This window comes from Balaenoptera acutorostrata, chromosome 2 (assembly GCF_949987535.1).
Source record: "Balaenoptera acutorostrata chromosome 2, mBalAcu1.1, whole genome shotgun sequence".
Taxonomy (NCBI): domain Eukaryota; kingdom Metazoa; phylum Chordata; class Mammalia; order Artiodactyla; family Balaenopteridae; genus Balaenoptera; species Balaenoptera acutorostrata.
The window spans coordinates 88,323,982-88,344,783 of record NC_080065.1 but is presented as its reverse complement, the minus strand read 5'-3'; positions in this window follow the sequence as shown (position 1 = coordinate 88,344,783).

Genomic DNA, 20,802 nt, shown 5'->3' with positions numbered 1-20,802 from the left:
TTAAGTAGTACATATGGCATATTATAAATAAATTGAGCAAAAACGATGTTGTGCCTTAAAATGATTCTCATAATAGTTTTTTTTAAAGATTTGTTTCCCTTTTTGTTTTTAATTAATTAATTAATTAATTAATTAATTTTTGGCTGCGTTGGGTCTTCGTTGTTGCACGCGGGCTTTCTCTAGCTGAGGTGAGCAGGGGCTACTCTTCGTTGTAGTGCATGGGCTTCTCACTGCAGTGGCTTCTCTTGTTGCGGAGCACAGGCTCTAGGTGTGCGGGCTTCAGTAGTTGTGGCTCACAGGCTTTAGAGCACAGGCTCAGTAGTTGTGGCACATGGGCTTAGTTGCTTCGCAGCATGTGGGATCTTCCTGGACCAGGAATCGAACCCATGTCCGCTGCACTGGCAGGCAGATTCTTAACCACTGAGCCACCAGGGAAGTCCCTCTCATAATAGCTTATATCAACTATTCAAAGTTCCAAATGCAAATGCTTTTTAAAAGCAATTACTTCCCAAGGTTTACAGGCTTTTCTATAGACATCCTTGGAATCAAATCAATGTACTAAACTGTAAGTTAAACCTTCCTACTTACATTTATTGGCTTGATGTATGCCAATACAACTAAGTAACCTAATAATAGATTATATAATAGCCATTCCCTTTGCCTTAGAAATGGGATAAAGGCAGATGGAAAAAAATTAGTAATAGAGAAAATCACATCAGTGATTCCATAATGTGAATCTATCTGCATATTCCAACATGGTGGTGATTCACTCTGCAGAATGATGTGAGAGCAGGGCACAGGTGCATTTGCACAACTCTTTTAGTCCCATCAAGAGCACCTTTCAGCAAGCAAAACATGTCTGCTGTCACTGTGGTTGGGGGAGTGACTAAGTAGATTTGGGAACTAGCACCCATGGGTAGTATAAAGGAGCATGGTTCACATTGTCTGAAATTGCTCATGCCCTGGTTCATCCAGCTGGTAATGAAGCAGTCAGCATCCCATCTCTGGAGTGGAATAGGCAATTATTCTAGCTTGAAACTCTGCCCTTGCAAATTGAGTGTGGCAACAATTCACAATGGCTGTCGTTATAAAGTCCCTCAAAACAGGGTAGCTATCGGTATTAGTTCACAAGGAAAAATCAGAGATGCCTAAAAAGTTTACCTTAACTCCAAATAGATTATTGTGCATGGATGATATGGATATTTAAACTGCTTTCTGGGAGACCTTTTTGTTCAGTTTTATTTTTCAATCTTACTCAAAATTGCTCCAAATAAATCTAAAATTCTAGTCACATAGAATATTTCTGTAGATTCTCATTAAGCAACCTCCTATCTTGCAATTCATTTAGAGAATAAAAACATTTCTCATTCTCCTCCTAGTTACATTTTAATGCTGTTATGAGAAATCAAAAGAACAAACTCCCCTGGAAATCTGATTCTTGGATGTACAGGTAAAATACTTTGTACTTACAGCTCTCAAATCTACCTCATGTCTGTATCCTCTGGGGAGCTTTCAAAATAATACCTGTGCCTGGGCCCCAGCCAGTACTAATTAAATCAGAATTTCTAGGGGTGGGATCTACAGGTGTTTTGCTTTAAAAGCACCTCAGATGATTCTAGCATGTTCAAGTTAAGCACCACTAAAAATTTAATAGGCATACAACTCACCTACGAAAGTATTTAAACTGCAGATTCTAACTCAGGTGTTCTGTGATTGGGACTAAAAATCTAGATTTCTATACATAACGTGGATGTTCCTGGTTTATGTCCTGCATTGTTAAGTAGTCAGAATCTAGATCAGAACTTCCCTAGCTTAATCTTAGAATTTCCTACAGAGTTTTTTAAAATTCCTATGCCGATGACATACTCTGGACTTATTACATCAGAATTTCAATGGGTGTAATTTAGTCATCAGTAGTTTTTAACGTGCCCCAGTGATTTAAATGTGCAGGAAATGTTGAGAACCCCAGTGATCTAGGTGTTCTCATCATCCACTATTACCTGACCATTTCCCCTGCCTGACTTTTCTCCTTGACTTAATGACACCAAAAATCTTCCATTAAACAAGTCTTGAAAACTTTGATTTCTCCCTCTGCTGCATCCACATATCAGTTGCTATGTTTTATTCATTCAATAACTGAAATATCTGCCAACACTCATTTCTCCTTTGCAATATTCAGCACATATTTAAGGTCTTCATTACCCTTTGCCTACAATGGCATACAACATTTGTTTCCAATAATTTCTACCTAACTCAAATTATTTAAAAACCTATTGAATATATTTTACCCAATGTTGCCAAATTAGTGTCTTTAAATCAATACTCAAATAGCATCAGTCCTTTGTTTAGAACCTTCATGTTGCCCTTTGTCTATAAAATCTAAACAAAACCCCTCAATATAACATTCAACATTCTCTGTATTCAGTTCTCTACTTAATTTTCACTTAAATTTTCAGTCTACTCTCTCATTATTCATAGATATCTCATGGGGATCTTATTCACGTTTTCTCCTACCTACAGCTTGTTCCTCAAACATAGCCTTACTTTCTTGTGTATGACTCTCTCTGCTGTTTCTCTAACCCGGAATACTGAACCACATCTTTACATCTTAAAAGCTTATTCAACCTTGAAAGCTACCTCTAAATCTCCTCATAATACACCATACAAAGTAAGAAGCCCCCTGCTTGGGCTTTTGTTACATATTGCTTACAGAAAAATTATGTTAAACTTCTACTCAATGTTTGCCTAATCTCTTTCCCAAATTTCTCTAGACCTTAAGATCCTGGAATATAGAAACAGGGTCTTGAGAATATCCCAGAAAACCCTCCCCCCAATAAATGATCAATTAATATTTCCTGAATTGAAATGTATAAATATTTTTCTTTTTAGTATTATGTGCATATTAGTTTAAAACATGACTTCTCCCCATAAGTTTACAGTATGCAGAGTTTAAATATGTAAAACAAATACCACATAAGGAAATATAGTTAATTCTCCAAGTAATCAATGAGATTCATGGTGAGACTGAATATTTTGAAACTGTAGCAACTGCAACTGGTCCAAAGTACTTGACATAAAATAGGTTCAAAAAATAGATTCTCAGAATTCAAAGAGAAGGATTCTTTTGTCAATATAGGCTTTTCAAGAGAAATCTTGGTATTTGTAAGGTCTGTGAGTGAGAAAAAAAAAACAAAGTACAGTACAGAAAAACAAGTACAGTGAGAAAAGATTTAAAAAGGCATGTTAGATGAGAAAGAAAGTATAAATGCTGAGAGGAGGAAACGCAAATAGCAGGTTGGATGGAGAATGAACAGACAGGTTTGGCTAAGATGGTGTATGGTGGTTACTAAATGTTTTGAGATTGATAATGTCTAATGAACAAGTATTTAGAAAAAAATTAATTAATTAGTCTCATGTTGGAGAAAAAGATAACTAACTAAAAATATTTAGAACACCATCTAACCAGCAGGAATGACACGGTTGAAAAACAAGTACAGTTTTACTATTTACCTAGAATAATTCAGGACTTGTCTAAAGTGAAACATAATTTGCTTATTAGTTGTAGGATTTTGTGCATGGCTGTTCTAGGTTGAAATGATACAGAAATCTTCTGGTTTTATAATTAAATAAATGTTTAATTTTAATAATAGATTTAGAATTAGTATATAGTTATTTAAAATCATGGGAATTATGCTATTGCTATTATTTCAAAACAAATATAGTGGTGATATATAGATCTCTTAACTACTACCAAAATACATTATACCAGTTTTATAGTTACAAATTTTATAAAACTTTCCAATTCTTTGAGACGTAATTCGCCATCAGTTTGACATTCCTCAATTCCTGTATTATTATGCTGGAATTTGTAAATGCAAAATTGTTCTAGTATCTCTCTTATCAAGTATTTTCTGATTGTTTACTGTGTATTAGATTCTTTGAATTCTTAAATTTTTCTCTCTCGTGGTACTTTCCTTAATCTACTTATTTTCAAATGTTTCCTTTTTATAGTTTCCTAGTGGGAGGTTACCTCAAAGACTCAGATTCTTTGGCCAGGTGTCTGTTCATATCTTTACCAATTTGTAATGAAACAACCTGCTTTACAGTTGTCCAGAAAAGTTGAAAGTAGTTCGAATAATTTTGGATTTCCATTGCTTTATTTTTAAATTTCACACAAAAATTTAATACATATATCACAAGATATACTGATTTTTAATATAAAATACTGCTCTAAATTATTTATCCTTAGGTAAAACGTGCATTCCAATTAAATATGCCATATTTAAGCCTGATAAACAGTACCACATACTTTTGTAGGGAAAGCTTCTTCATTTAACTTTGAAAGAAATAACTTCAATCCCATCACACCTAATTATGTGTATGCATCACCCTTTTGTTTTTAAATACGTATGCCATAATTGTCTCTGAAAAAGCTTGCACCATTCAATACACTGCTTTTTAAATAGAATGCAAATACAACAGACATTTCTGCCTTCAGGAAATCTGAAATTAAAGATATAAGACACAAATGATAGACGCAACATTCCAAAAGCATTTTATACAACGAATAATATAGCATTTAAGGTGGTATGAGACAAAACTTTAAAATGAGGATAATCAGGAAGAACTTCATAAAGAGATAGCGTTTCAGCTGAACATTACAAATGAATAAGGTTTTGGCACACAGCTTGGAAACAGCAGAGTCTGGAAAGAAGAAAATATCTGAGAAAGGAAGAAAACAGAAATGTGCAAGGCCCTTTTTGGGAATAAAATAATAGACTGATCTTAATTGTCAGAGAGAACAAATATAATAGGTGGAGCTAAGAAAGGAAAAGTAGACTACAGTCACATTAAAGAAGATCATGGGTTTTAAAAACTGTTCTTTAAAGAGAAAAACAAATACCGTATGCTAACACATATATATGGAATCTAAAAAAAAAGAAAAAAAGAAAAAAAAATGGTCAGAAGAACCTAGGGGCAAGATGGGAATAAAGATGCAGACCTACTAGAGATTGGACTTGAGGATACAGGGAGGGGGAAGGGTAAGCTGGGACAAAGTGAGAGAGTGGCATGGACAAATATACACTACCAAACGTAAAATAGATAGCTAGTGGGAAGCAGCCGCATAGCACAGGGAGATCAGCTCTGTGCTTTGTGACCACCTAGAGGGGCGGGATAGGGAGGGTGGGAGGGAGGGAGATGCAAGAGGGAAGAGATGTGGGGACATATGTATATGTATAACTGATTCACTTTGTTATAAAGCAGAAACTAACACACCATTGTAAAGCAATTATACTCCAATAAAGATGTTAAAAAAAAAACAACTGTTCTTTAGAAAGTTATTCTGATGATGAAATGTGGGATGGTAGGAAAGCCACTCAAGAATGTAATAGCTATAACTGATTTATTATGCTTTTGTCAATATAGTATAGCTTAAAAAAATATTGTCCAAAAGAACTGGAAAGATGCATTAAAAAAACTCTTCAGATACATTTTTAATTATAAAATTAGTTTGACTAACACTTCCTTTCTCTAATGTGTCAGGACACACATAAATTCAAAATTAAGAAAGTACAAAGAAAACCAGCATTTCTGCTTCTAGTAATGACTAGGTAATTCAGATGAACCTTTCAGCTGTGAACAACTAACAAAGCAAGAAAAAAAAATTTTTTTTAATTTTAAATATTTCGACTAACTAACAAGGTAGTGAGGAATTATAGAACCCATTTCCAGAACAAGAATATCCAGCAAAATGAGTTCTGGTATTTAAGGATTCTTTTACTGAAAGATGTCTATGGATTCCATATCATGATAAAGGTGACTAAGCAGCTTAATAAGCTGAGCAGAGCTTTTCAAAGACTTATAAAAGAAAAAACATATGTAGTTTAAGTGCCAAGGACTAAGACCTTGGCAAACCTGCCATGACTTGTGCAGGTTATACCTTAGGATGAAGGGAAAAGTGGAAATAGCCCTTGAAAGAACAGTGGTCCAACTTCGAATCATCCCTGATTGCATAACATGATCCATGATATCTGGGTACTCTTGGCCTTATACAAGAAATGTAAAATCCATTTTGGAAGAAGATAACATGACCTCGTATCTCAAGTCAATTCAATAATTTTTCATGCTGTAAAATATAATTCATGAATTCACATCTGTAATTTGATCAAATATAGTCAGGCATGGGTGGTAACAAGAGCACATGATTCAAAACCATGAAAAAGAAAAGAAGAGAATATAAACAGGTGATGTGGCATTAGATAATGAAGATACAGACAAAGATTTTACTATTACTATGCCAATAAATGTTTAATTAAAAACAAACATTAACAAATTGGAAAATAAAATAATAGTAAACTGGAAAACACAAAGAGAAACATTTTGAAAATAAATTTACCAGTGAACCTAAACATGAGACACTATAAAAGGAACAAATATGTTAATTTAAAAATAAAAAATGGAAAAATGGGAACACTGGGAAATAAAAGAATGATTTTAAAAATCCTTGGCTGAAAAGTTTCATTAGATTGAAAATGTGAGTAAAATAGATTTTTTAGAAAAACATAAATTGCCTAAAGTGACTCAAAAAACAATTTATAAGTTTAAAAAAAATGGACTGGCAACCTCCATGATTTTATTGTAGAAATATACCCTTATGTAAACACAAGAAAAGAAAAAGACCTACAAGAACAAACCCAAAACGATTAAGAAAATGGTAATAGGAACATACATATATATAATTACTTTAAATGTAAATGGATTAAATGCTCCAACCAAAGAAAACAGACTAGATGAATGGATACATAAATAAGACCCATGTATATGCTGCCTACAAGAGATCCACTTCAGATCTAGGGACACACATAGACTGAAAATGAGGGGATGGAAAAAGATATTTCATGAAAATGGGAATCAAAAGAAAGCTGGAGTAGCAATACTCATATCAGACAAGTTAGACTATAACAAGAGACAAGGAAGGACACTACATAATGATCAAGAGATCAATCCAAGAAGAAGATATAACAATTGTAAATATCTATGCACCCAACATAGGAGCACCTCAATACATAAGGCAAATGCTAACAGCCATAAAAGGGGAAATCGACAGTAACACAATAATAGTGGGGGATTTTAACACCCCACTTACACCAATGGACAGATCATCCAGACAGAAAATAAATAAGGAAACACAAGCTTTAAATGATACAATAGATCAAATAGACTTAATTGGTGTTTATAGGACATTCCACCTGAAAGAGGAAGAATACACTTTCTTCTCCAGTGCTCATGGAACATTCTCCAGGATAGACCGTATCTTGGGTCACAAATCAAGCCTCGGTAAATTTAAGAAAGTTGAAATCGTACCAAGCTTCTTTTCTGACCACAGTGCTGTGAGATGAGAAATCAATTACAGGAAAAAACTGTAAAGAAGACGAACATATGGAGGTTAAACAACACACTACTAAATAACCAAGAAATCACTGAAGAAATCAGAGGAAATAAAAAAATACCTAGAAACAAATGACAATGAAAACATGACGACCCAAAACATATGGGATGCAGCAAAAGCAGTTCTAAGAGGGAAGTTTATAGCAATACAATCCAACCTCAAGAAACAAAAATCTGAAATAAACAACCTAAACTTACACCTAAAGCAACAAGAGAAAGAAGAACAAACCAAACCCAAAGTTAGTATAAGGAAAGATATCATAAAGATAAAGGCAGAAATAAATGAAATAGAAACGAAGAAAACAATAGCAAAGATCAATAAAACTAAAAGCTGGTTGTTTGAGAAGATAAACAAAATTGATAAACCTTTAGCCAGACTCATCAAGAAAAAAAGGAAGAGGACTCAAATCAATGAAAGTAGAAATGAAAAAGGAAAAGTTACAATTGACACCACAGAAATACAAAGGACCATAAGAGAGCATGCAAGCAACTATATGCCAATAAAATGGGCAAAGTGGAAGAAACGGACAAATTCTTAGAAAAGTACAACCTTCCAAGACTGAACCAGGAAGAAATAGAAAATATGAACAGACCAATCACAAGTAATGAAATTGAAACTGTGATTAAAAATATTACAACAAACAAAAGTCCAGGACCAGATGGCTTCACAGGTGAATTCTATCACACAAGGATAGAGAACAGTTAACACCTACCCTTCTCAAACTCTTCCAAAAAAATGCAGAGGGTGGAACACTCCCAAACTCATTCTATGAGGCCACCATCACCCTGATACCAAAACCAGACAAAGATATCACAAAAAAAGAAAATTACAGGCCGATATCACTGATTAACATAGATGCAAAAATCCTCAACAAAATACTAGCAAACAGAATCCAACAACACATTAAAAAGATCATACACCATGATCAAGTGGGATTTATACCAGGGATGCAAGGATTCTTAAAAATATGCAAATCAATCAATGTGATACACCATATTAACAAACTGAAGAATAAAGACCTACCTCAACATAATAAAGGTCATGTACAACAAACCTACAGCAAACATTATTCTCAATGGTGAAAAAATGAAAACATTTCCCCTAAGATCAGGAACAAGACAAGGATGTCCACTCTCGGCACTGTCATTCAACATAGTTTTGGAAGTCCTAGCCATGGCAATCAGAGAAGACAAAGAAATAAAAGGAATCCAGATTGGAAAAGTAGAAGTAAAACTGTCACTGTTTGCAAAGAAATAAAAGGAATCCAGATTGGAAAAGTAGAAGTAAAACTGTCACTGTTTGCAAATGACATGATACTACACATAGAAAATCCTAACCATGCCACCAAAAAACTACTAGAGCATATCAATGAATTTAGTAAAGTTGCAGGATACAAAAGTAATACACAGAAATCTCTTGCATTCCTATACACTAATGATGAAAAATCTGAAAGAGAAATTATGGGAACACTCCCATTTACCATTGCAACAAAAAGAATAAAATACCTAGGAATAAACCTACCTAGGGAGACAAAAGACCTGTATGTAGAAAACTATAAGACACTGATGAAAGAAATTAAAGATGATTCCAACAGATGGAGAGATATACCATGTTCTTGGATTGGAAGAATCAATATTGAAAATGACTATACTACCCAAAGCAATCTACAGATTCAATGCAATCCCTATCAAATTACCAATGGCATTTTTTACAGAACTAGAACAAATCATCTTAAAATGTGTATGGAGACACAAAAGACCCTGAATATCCAAAGCAGTCTTGAGGGAAAAAAACGGAGCTGGAGGAATCAGACTCCCTGACTTCAGACTATACTACAAAGCTACAGTAATCAAGATAATATGGTACTGGCACAAAAACAGAAACATAGATCAATGGAACAAGATAGAAAGCCCAGAGATAAACCCACGCACCTATGGTCAACTAATCTATGACAAAGGAGGCAAGGATACACAATGGAGAAAAGACAGTCTCTTCAGTAAGTTGTGCTGGGAAAACTGGACAGCTACATGTAAAAGAATGAAATTAGAACACTCCCTAACACCATACACAAAAATAAACTCAGAATGGATACGAGACCTAAATGTAAGACCGGACACTATAAAACTCTTAGAGGAAAACATAGGAAGAACACTCTTTGACATAAATCACAGCAAGATCTTTTTTGATCCACCTCCTAGAGTAATGGAAATAAAAACAAAACTAAACAAATGGGACCTAGTGAAACTTCAAAGCTATTGCACAGCAAAGGAAACCATAAACAAGACAAAAAGACAACCCTCAGAATGGGAGAAAATATTTGCAAACGAATCAACAGACAAAGGATTAATCTCCAAAATATATAAACAGCTCATGCAGCTCAATATTAAAAAAACAAACAACCCAATCCAAAAATGGGCTCAAGACCTAAATAGATACTTCTCCAAAGACATACAGATGGCCAAGAAGCACATGAAAAGCTGCTCAACATCACTAATTATTAGAGAAATGCAAATCAAAATTACAATGAGGTATCACTTCACACCAGTTAGAATGGGCATAATCAGAAAACCTACAAACAACAAATGCTGGAGAGGGTGCGGAGAAAAGGGAACCCTCTTGCACTATTGGTGGGAATGTAAATTGATACAGCCACTATGGAGAACAGTATGGAGGTTCCTTAAAAAACTAAAAATAGATTTACCATATGATCCAGCAATCCCACTACTGGGCATATACCCAGAGAAAACCATAATTCAAAAAGACACATGCACCCCAATGTTCATTGCAGCACTATTTACAATAGCCAGGTCATGGAAGCCACCTAAATGCCCATCAACAGACGAATGGATAAAGAAGATGTGGTACATATATACAATGGAATATTACTGAGCCATAAGAAGGAATGAAATTGAGTCATTTGTTGAGACGTGGATGGATCTAGAGACTGTCATACAGAGTGAAGTAAGTCAGAAAGAGAAAAACAAATATCGTATATTAACGCATGTATGTGGAACCAAGAAAAATGGTACAGATGAGCCGGTTTGCAGGGCAGAAGTTGAGACACAGATGTAGAGAACGGACGTATGGAAACCAAGGGGGGAAATCTGCGGTGGGGTGGGGATGGTGGTGTGCTGAATTGGGCGATTGGGATTGACATGTATACACTGATGTGTATAAAACTGATGACTGATAAGAACCTGCGGTATAAAAAAACAAACAAACAAAACAACTAATACTAAACTTTCATTGGGTTATTTGTATGGAAATATATTAATATAAATGTTTCAGACATTGCATGAAATTTCTAAAAATCTTATATGTTCTGGTATAATGTTATAAGTCATAATTCTAGTTATTACTTTAAAATGTATATCTCAGAAATAACTAAATTTCCTTGTCAACTGCATTATTATGAACTTTCATCAAATCTTTAACTGTGGTTATTTTTAAGTCTTTTGTCATTTACAGACAGTTCTGGGTGTACTCTGATGTTTTTGCAAATATGTTCCTATAAAAGGGTTTCACCTTCAAGGAATTCATGGAAAAGACTCTGACAAGTACAGGTTACTGGTAACTGACTGTACTGCTGAACTGAATGAATAAGCATTTTCAGAACTCTAATGGAAAACTGATGAACTCATAAAAGTGCTAACAAAAGATCAAGATGAAAAAAAAAATTACATGGGACTGAGTGAACTGATGAGGATGATTATAATTTGTGACTTTCTGTTTGAATAAAAAAAAAAAATCCCACAAAGACTCAGAGGCAAAAAATATACAAATCAATTTTCACTGCAAAGTAAAGGAGCTGTTACAGTGGAGGATTACTGGACTGAATGTCAATATTATGACATAGTATGAGTGTGTTTCGTGTTTGGTAATTGCAATCATTGTTGCTTTTGTTGTGGTCATCCATTTACAATGCTTGGTGTCAGTCTATTTATCTCTTGTAAAAATAAAATACAGTATGTGTGTGTGGAAAAGAAAAAAAAACCAATGGCATTTAGAACAAAACATTTTACAATTTGTATGGAAACACAGAAGACCCTGAATAGCCAAAGCAATCTTGAGAAAGAAAAACAGAGGTGGAGGAATCAGGCTGCCTAACTTCAGACTATACTACAAAGCTACAGTAATCAAGACAATATGGTACTGACATGAAAACAGAAATATAGATCAATGGAACAGAATAGAAAGCACAGAAATAAACCCACACACCTATGGTCACCTAATTTTTGACAAAGGAGTCAAAAATATACAGTGGAGAAAAGACAGCCTCTTCAATAAGTGGTGCTGGGAGAACTGGACAGCTTCATGTAGAATAATGAAATTAGAACACTCCTTAACACAATACACAAAAATAAACTCAAAATGGATAAAGACCTAAATGTAAGGCCAGACACTATAAAACTCTTAGAGGAGGGCTTCCCTGGTGGCGCAGTGGTTGAGAGTCTGCCTGCCAATGCAGGGGACACGGGTTCGAGCCCTGGTCTGGGAAGATCCCACATGCCGCGGAGCGGCTGGGCCCGTGAGCCACAATTACTGAGCCTGCGCATCTGGAGCCTGTGCTCTGCAACAAGAGAGGCCGCGATAGTGAGAGGCCCGCGCACTGCAATGAAGAGTGGCCCCCGCTTGCCACAACTAGAGAAAGCCCTCGCACGGAAATGAAGACCCAACACAGCCACAAATAAATAAAATAAATTAAAAAAAAAAAAAAAAACACATCATTTAAAAAAAAAAAAAAACTCTTAGAGGAAACATTGGAAAAACACTCTTTGACATAAATCACAGCAAGATCTTTTATGACCCACCTCCTAGAGTAATGAAAATAAAAAGAAAAATAAACAAATGGGACCTAATTAAACTTAAAAGAGCTTGCACAGCAAAGGAAACCATAAACAAAATGAAAAGACAACCCTCAGAATGCAAGAAAATATTTGCCAAGGAAGCAACAGACAAAGGATTAATCTCCTAAATATGCAAGCATCTCAAGCAGCTCAACATCAAAGAAACAAACAACCCAATCAAAAAATGAGCAGAAGACCTAAATAGACATTTCTCCAAAGAAGACATACAGATGGCCAACAAACACATGGAAAGATGCTCAACATACAGATGGCCAACAAAGAAGACATACAGATGGCCAACAAACACATGGAAAGATGCTCAACATCACTAATTATTAGAGAAATGCAAATCAAAACTACAATGAGGTATCAGCTCACACTGGTCTGAATGGCCATCATCAAAAAATCTACAAACAATAAATGCTGGAGAGGGTGTGGAGAAAAGGGAACCCTCTTACACTGTTAGTGGAAATGTAAATTGATAACAGCCACTATGGAAAACAGTATGGATGTTCCTTAAAAAACTAAAAATAAAACTACCATATGACCCTGCAATCCCACTCCTGGTCATATACCCAGAGAAAACCATAATTCAAAAAGACACATGCACCCTAATGTTCATTGCAGCACTATTTACAGTAACCAGGTGATGGAAGCAACCTTAATGGCCATCGACAGATGAATGCATAAAGGAGATGTGGTACCTAAATATAATGGAATATTAGTCAGCCATAAAAAGAAATGAAATTGGATCATTTGTAGAGACGTGGATGGACCTAGAGAGTGTCATACAGAATGAAGTAAGTCAGAAAGATAAAAACAAATATCGTATACTAACACATATATGTGGAATCTAGAAAAATGGTATAGATGACCTTAATTACCAAGAAGAAATAGAGACACAGACGTAGAGAACAAACGTATGGATTCCAAGGGGGAAAGGGGTGGGGTGGAAGGAATTGGGAGATTGGGATTGACACATATACACTATTGATACTATGTATAAAATAGACAACTGATGGGAACATACTGCATGGTACAGGGAACTCTACTTAATGCACTGTAGTGTCCTAAATGGAGGGGAGATATGTATATGTATGGCTAATTCATTCTGCTGTGCATCAGAAGCTAACACAACATTGTAAAGCAACTATACTCCAATAAAAATTAATTTAAAAAAAAGGATAACATAAATTGCCTAAAGTGACTCAAAAAACAATTTATAAATTAAAAAAAAAATAGACTGGCAACCTCTATGATTTTATCATAGAAATATACCCTTATGGTTTACTCAAAAGATACATGTACAACGATGAACACTGAAACACAGTATGTAATAGTTAAGGGTCAGAATCAACATAACTATTCATCTATCAGGACTAGGTAGGTGACATTATTATATATTCATACAAAAGTATTCTAGTCAGTGGTTAACTATATTTATACGTGTTGAGATCTCCCAGTTACAGTACTGAATACAAAAATCCAAATGAAAAAGTATTTTTAAGGGAGATATACATCCTCTTTGTAATATATTATTTATACCTTTTATGTACTAAGTATGTATAGATTTTTACTACATAGTCCTACAATAATTATAACCATATATGTTTATTTATGTACAGAAACTTTCTGAAAAGGCACAAAATATTACTAATGGCTACTACCACTAGTCAGTAGAGTGGGACAGGCTGTTTACTAATGTAAAATTTCACTTTTCATTGCATCTCTTTCTGTAATATTTTAACTTATGTTATTTGTTTATTTTTATAATAATAAACAAAAAATAAAAAGTCATATTCTCTGCTTGAGATATCATTTAACATGAGGCAACTGAGATTCAGGAAGAAAATTCATTGTACATTTATGCTATATTTTTTTCAGATAAACAATTTCTGGGAAGACAAAAAGAGACAAAACTGAGAGTTTTATAAATTTTTAAGATAATATTTAATTTAAAATTATGTTATATATTAATACCATTAATAAGAATATTTATCTAGTTCATTATGTATGCTGAGTTTTGTGCTAGATATAAAGAGAAAAGCATTTTAAGGTGTCTGTTCTCAGGGTGATTAGGATATAGGATAATGTTTTTAAAACAATTGTACAAGGTAAACTGTAAGTGCCAAATCAACAGATGAAGACTTACCCTAAATATTATACCAGTTTAACTTTATACTCTATTACTTCAAATCCTTCAAACCTACTTCCCCTATTCACCCACCTACCACATGTGATTTTACTAATCAGTCTATTTTCATTTTATTAATTGCATTAAATATCTAGTTAATTTGCATCAAAATATTTTTAAAAATTGTTTCTCCTCATCCCCACAAGAGAAATTACCCATAAACCCTCACATGGACTTCCAGAAATAGGAATTGCTTCTTAGAATCTTTACATACATGGAATTATTCCCAGAATGACTTTTGTTATGACAATGAAGAATTGGGTTAGCCAAACCTGAAAATATTTAACTCAAAGATCAAATTCAAATGTTACCTTATATAAGTTTTGGCACTCCAAAATGCAGATAATTTAGGTTGATACCTTTATTTCTAAAAAGTGCAAAACTTTTGCATGGAAATACTTAACCAAAAAATAGAGTACTATTGCTGTTTGGGCTTAAGGTTTTGTGGAAAAGACAAGAGATGGGAGCTTTCACCACACGTCTAAGAGAGATGCCATAATTGAATTCTGATGCCTGGGATGAAGTAACAAACACTGCAGTACAATGAGGCAGATCTCTCACGATAGCCTTCAGTGTTTTATAGTTTTAAGAGCTAATCAGAAGCAGTGTCAAATATAAATTTCTTCATCTTAGTCTTAAAAATGATAATAGAGTCAGCTTTTTTAGCTCTAGCCAGATGCTGATTTTATAACCTTAACTATATAGGCTAAGTGCTAACAGCTCAGGATCTGAGACTTTCAAAGTTATTTTTAGGACAAATCAGTTAATGAGCAGGTACAAACTTAAACATAAGTGAGCAGCAGGGCAGAGGCAGCCAAATGTCAGGGAAAGTCTCAGATGGTAGGACAAATTGTAATTATTCAATCCAGTTAGTGGACAGTGGTGAATAAAAATGAACCATTACCAACTGCTATCCAGTCAAAGGTTTAATTTTTTATGCATATAAATAGAAAAAGCACAGAAAACACAAATACACAATGCATGTCAAAGTAACTTATTCCTGCCATCTTTCATGCAAACAGAAAACAGTTTCCTTTCTTTTTCTGGAGCTTCTCTCATATTAGCTGTAATACTTGCATTATGACTGTAATGAATATTACATCTGTGTTCTGTACTAGCTTATTTGTAATGACAAGCCTTCGTGTAATCCTTCAACATGTTGTAGAAAGCTCTAAGAAATCAGCACACTCATAATTCACTCCCTCTACTACCATCACACCACCAACCTCAGAGTCTGGCCTCCACCAAGAATTAGTTGTCAGTGTCGGGGAAAAGCTCAAATAAATCAGTTTATCTGCGTGGAGGAAATCACATCAGGTTACCAGCATCTAGAGAATGACTAAATCTGGGAACAGAAAAGGCAGTTTCGCCAAAGACATGGCACTGTAGAGCCCTGAAACTCTTAGCAGCTACTCGTTTGGTTTTCAGTGTAGAGTGTAATAACAAGAAGAGGGCCAAAAATCAAGAGACTGGATGAGCTAATTTCATCATTTTTTTCAAGCATGACTTTTTGTACCTTATTGATTATAGATTACTGACCTAGGAAAAGTGATATTGGCCCAAAACTTCTTCCCAAAATATTTTTTCTTAAAGAGCTGTTCTTATCATTAACAAAAAAAGATGTTTATTAAAATTATGTTCCTCAAACACTTCACCTTCATATAACAGAAGCAAACTGGTTATATGCATTTTTGTTTTGGTTTGGTTTTTGGTTACTAAGCAACCACTATCACTGTTCCTAATGGTACTCTATATCTTAGGGAGGAGAAATATTTCTCTCCCATTCTGGGCAATCTGGGGGAATAGTAAACTGCAGTGCTATGCTCTGAGAAGAAAAAAACCAGAAAGCAAAAAAAACCTGGAGGCTTCTTCCATCAAAACTAGATCATTCTTTCCACTTCTGAGATACAGTAAATGTGAGTAAATAATCAAACTAAGCTTAGCCAGTCAATCCTCTCTCTCAGAATTTGAATCATGAGGGGAGTGACATGGCAGGAAAAATAACTGGAATTTGTTCATGCATCCTACCAATGCAGAAATTGCCTAGCAATCAATGCCCTTGAGACTTAAAAGCTTCCTCCTTTCCCTATTGTGAGCCTATTTCCCCAGCCCTCCCTTAAATGCTGTGAGATACCTTAAGTCCACTCAGTATTTTCATTTTAGTTTAATTTAGAGTCACCTGGTAGTGCCTGCAATCAAAGGCACAGAGTGTGTGGGGGAAAAAAAGAAAAAATGATTTCTTTTATGGCACTTTCAATCAAAAAGACAGGTGAGAGTTCTGCTATACAAATACTGATTCTGGGGGAAATTTTTTCTTATTGTCTTCATATTAATTTTTTCCAGTTTTATTGAGAAATAATTGACATATGCCACTGTATAGGTTTAAGGTGTCGACCATGATGGTTTGATTTACATACATTGTGAAATGATTTCCTTAATAGGTTCAGCTAACATCTGTCATCTCATATAGATACAATAAAAAACAAAAAATTTCTCTTTGTGATAACTCTTAAGATTTACTCTCTTAACAACTTTGCTATACATCATACAGCAGTGTTAACCATAGTCATTATGTTGTACTTTACATCCTTAGTACTTATTTATCTTGTAACTGTAAGTTTGTATCTTTCGACCACCTTCCTTTAATTCTTCCTTCCCCTTCCCTCTGCTCTGGTAACCACAAGTCTGAGCTCCTTTTCTATGAGTTTAATTTCTGGTTTTGTTTTTGTTTTAGATTCCACATATAAGTGAGATCATACAGTATTTGTCTTTCTCTGTCTGACTTACTTAGCATAAAGCCTTCAAGGTCCATCCATGTTGTCACAAATGGTTAGAATTTCCTAATTTTTAATGGCTGAATAATATTCCACTGTGTGTGTGTATGTGTGTACATGTGTGTGCATGTTTGTGTGTGTAGGTATGTGTATATAGATATAAATATAGATACAGATAGGTAGATAGATGTATCTTACAACTTCTTTATCCATTCATCCCTCGATGAATACTCAGGTTCCATGTCTTGGCTATTGTAAATAATGCTGCTATGAATATGTGGGTGCAGATGTTTCTTCAAGACCCTGTTTTCATTTCCTTTGGATATATTCCAAGAAGTGGAATTGCTGGATCACATGGTGGTTCTATTTTTTATTTTTTTGAGGATCTCCCATACTGTTTTCCATGGTGGGTGTACAATTTACAATCCCATCAACAGTGCACAAGGGTTCCCTTTTCTCTGCATCCACACCAGCATATGTTATCCTATCTTTTTGATGATGGCCATTCTAACAGACATGAGGTAATATCTCATTGTGGTTTTAATTGCCATTTCCCTAACAACTGATGATGTTGAGCATCTTTTCATGTACCTGTTGGCCTTTTGCATATCTTCTTTGGAGAAATGTCTATTCAGGTCTCTTGCCCTTTTAATTGTTTTTGTATTTTTGTGTGTTGTTGTTGTTTTGCTACTGAGTTGTATGAGTTCTTCATATATTTTGGATATTAGCCCCTTATCAGCTATATGGTTTGCAATTTTTTTTTTCATTCTGTAGGTTGTCTTTTCACTTTGTTGATGGTTTCTTTTGCTGTACAGAAGCTTTTTAGTTTGCTATAGTCCTATTATTTATTTTTTATTTTGGTGCTTGTGCTTTAGGTGTCATATCCAAAAATATTATTACTTAAACCCACGTTAAGAAGCTTTATTCCAATGTTCTCTTCTAGAAATGTCATGGTTTCAGGTCTTATATTCAAGTCTTTAATCTGTTTTGAGTTAGTTTTTGTGAGTGGTGTAAGAGGGAGTACAGTTTCATTCTTTTACATGTGAATATCCATTATCCCAGCACCATCTATTGAAGAGACTGTCTTTTCTCCACTGAGTATTCTTGGCTTCCTTGTCAAATATTAGTTGACTTTATATGTGTGGGTTTATTTCTGGCTCTTGCTTCTGTTCCATTGGTCTATTTGTCTATTTTTATGCCAGCGCCATACTGTTTTGATGACTATAGCTTTATAGTACAGCCTGAAATCAGGAAGTGTGATGCCTCCTGCTTTGTTCTTTTTTCTCAGGATTTCTTTAGCTATTCGGGGTCTTTTGTGGTTCTGTATAAATTTTAGGAGTGTTTTTTCTACTTCTGTAAAACATGTCTTTGGAATCTTGTTAGGAATTGCATTAATTCTATAGATGACTTTTGGTAGTATGGACATTTTAACAATATGTATTCTTCCAATCCATGAACATGGGCTATCTTTTCATTATTTGTGTCTTCTTTGATTTCTTTCATCCTTGTAGCAGTTTTTGGTTTTTAGGATTTACCATATATAAAATCAAGTTACCTGCAAATAATGTCTATGGTTAACTGACTGATGACAGGTAGGAAAAATTAACCCATTATGCTTATCAATTCAAAGTTTTTATAAACATAAGTGCAGCTGATGATAATGGTGGAGGTGGTCATGGTGATGGCAGCTGATATGTCAAAGGAAACAACTCTTGTAATAAAAATGCAAATTTTTGTCTCCCATTGGCACTTTAAAATTTATCCAGTGGGGCCACTGGATGAAAACTTTAAAAAGATCTATTTTTTCCTTCTAGCAGATAATAAACAAGCCTATGTGACCTAGAGTCATAAAACAATCGCAATTGAGACTTTAGGATGATCAATATAATGAATCAATCAAAATTCTGAGCATGATTTACTGCTAAGTCTTCTTTCCTTCCCTGGCTAGAGCCAACTTCCAGCAGGCTACTTATTGTTTGGAACGTTGGTATCATGAACTCTCTTTTCCCCAAGTCTGCTAATAATCTTGTTGTCTCAGTCACTAGTGTTGTCTTCCTTCCAATATAGCTTTCCACTTAAATGCACATGGTAGAATAACGTTTCTTGTAACTGAGTGAAAGTGTATCTATAGTTCTGGCCAATAAGTTGCAAGTGGGAAGTGGCATGAGTTATTTACATGACAGATTATTTAATGGTTGATGCAAAACTCTCCAAGATGTCTCTTTCCTTCGGATACAATGAAAGGCTACATTTAAGACAGTCACGGTTTCTTCTGAGTAGACACTCCTTTCCCACAAATTAACAAGGAAAATGTAATGGGAGAAATAAATAAACTCTTCTAAACCATTGAGATTTTGGAGTTAATTGTTATACAAGGATAACCTAACCACTTCTGACCAGAACTGAAGTGCTGCAATAACAAAACACACACACACACACACCTAAAACACTGGTTTAGGGGCTAGGTGACAAGCAATGGAGAAACTGCTACCTACTGTACCCTGGAAAATGGCAATTGAGTTAATGATAACTAGAAAGATATTTACTTAATGAATTTGTAGCTTGAAGGGGAGAGAATGAGAAACAGAACATTATCAGTATGTGTTAGTTGCTGAAGGCTGGATTTGGCAAGTTACTATAAGAAAGATGCTTATCAGGAAAAAAAATAGTTGGTTTTCCAAAACAAATGAAAGGAATTAAGAGAGTCCTGAAATTTGAGAACTTTTCATCACCTACTAGTAAAAAATTAAACTAAGAAAGCCTTTGAATAATAAATATTGATGCAAATTTAGCCATGTAGCAAGGATCAAACTGAGAGCATAGTCTACATATGTATTGCTAAAACCTCTGGATAAATTTAATCAGTCTGAGAGCAAATACCCAGTTAAAACCAAGGTGCCCAATTACTATGAACTGGATAACATGGCTCAGGGATATGAAACCAATGATGTGACTTTCCCACAGATGTAGAAAAAGCTCAAAGTACCTGCAATTAATTCTGGAGAGAGAAAGAATCAAGGGTGGGAGAAAGTATAGAAATATAGCAAATCTAAGAGATCTATTTAGAACAGAAGGAAAGATGTGCCTATTGCAACATGGAGATGACTTGAATCAAATAGATTAGATTCTCATCTCCAGAAGTTTCCTAACTTATTTAGGAAAGAACTACTGCCAAAAGAACCTGTTCTAAAAGAAACTGTGAATGTTCAAGACTTAAAATGACCGTGTCCACTGCCCCCCAACACCCTCACCCCTGCCACCATACATTCAGTAAGAAGCATGCTGAGAAATCTGCTTAATTCCAGTAACACTTTCCAGTGCCCATTTCAGATACTGTCAAAGGTTACTGGAAAAGGAACAGAGAGAAGATCTGAGGGCCACAGCGAACAACAGAAGTACTTGGTGAGGGGCAGTGGGGACAGAATCAGGGCCTAATCCGTTTCCCATCATCAGGATAGGGAACCTTTAAAACATCTGCTTTGAAATTTGCCATAGACCATATCTTTTCCAAATGAGATTATTTATTGTGGTTTTTCT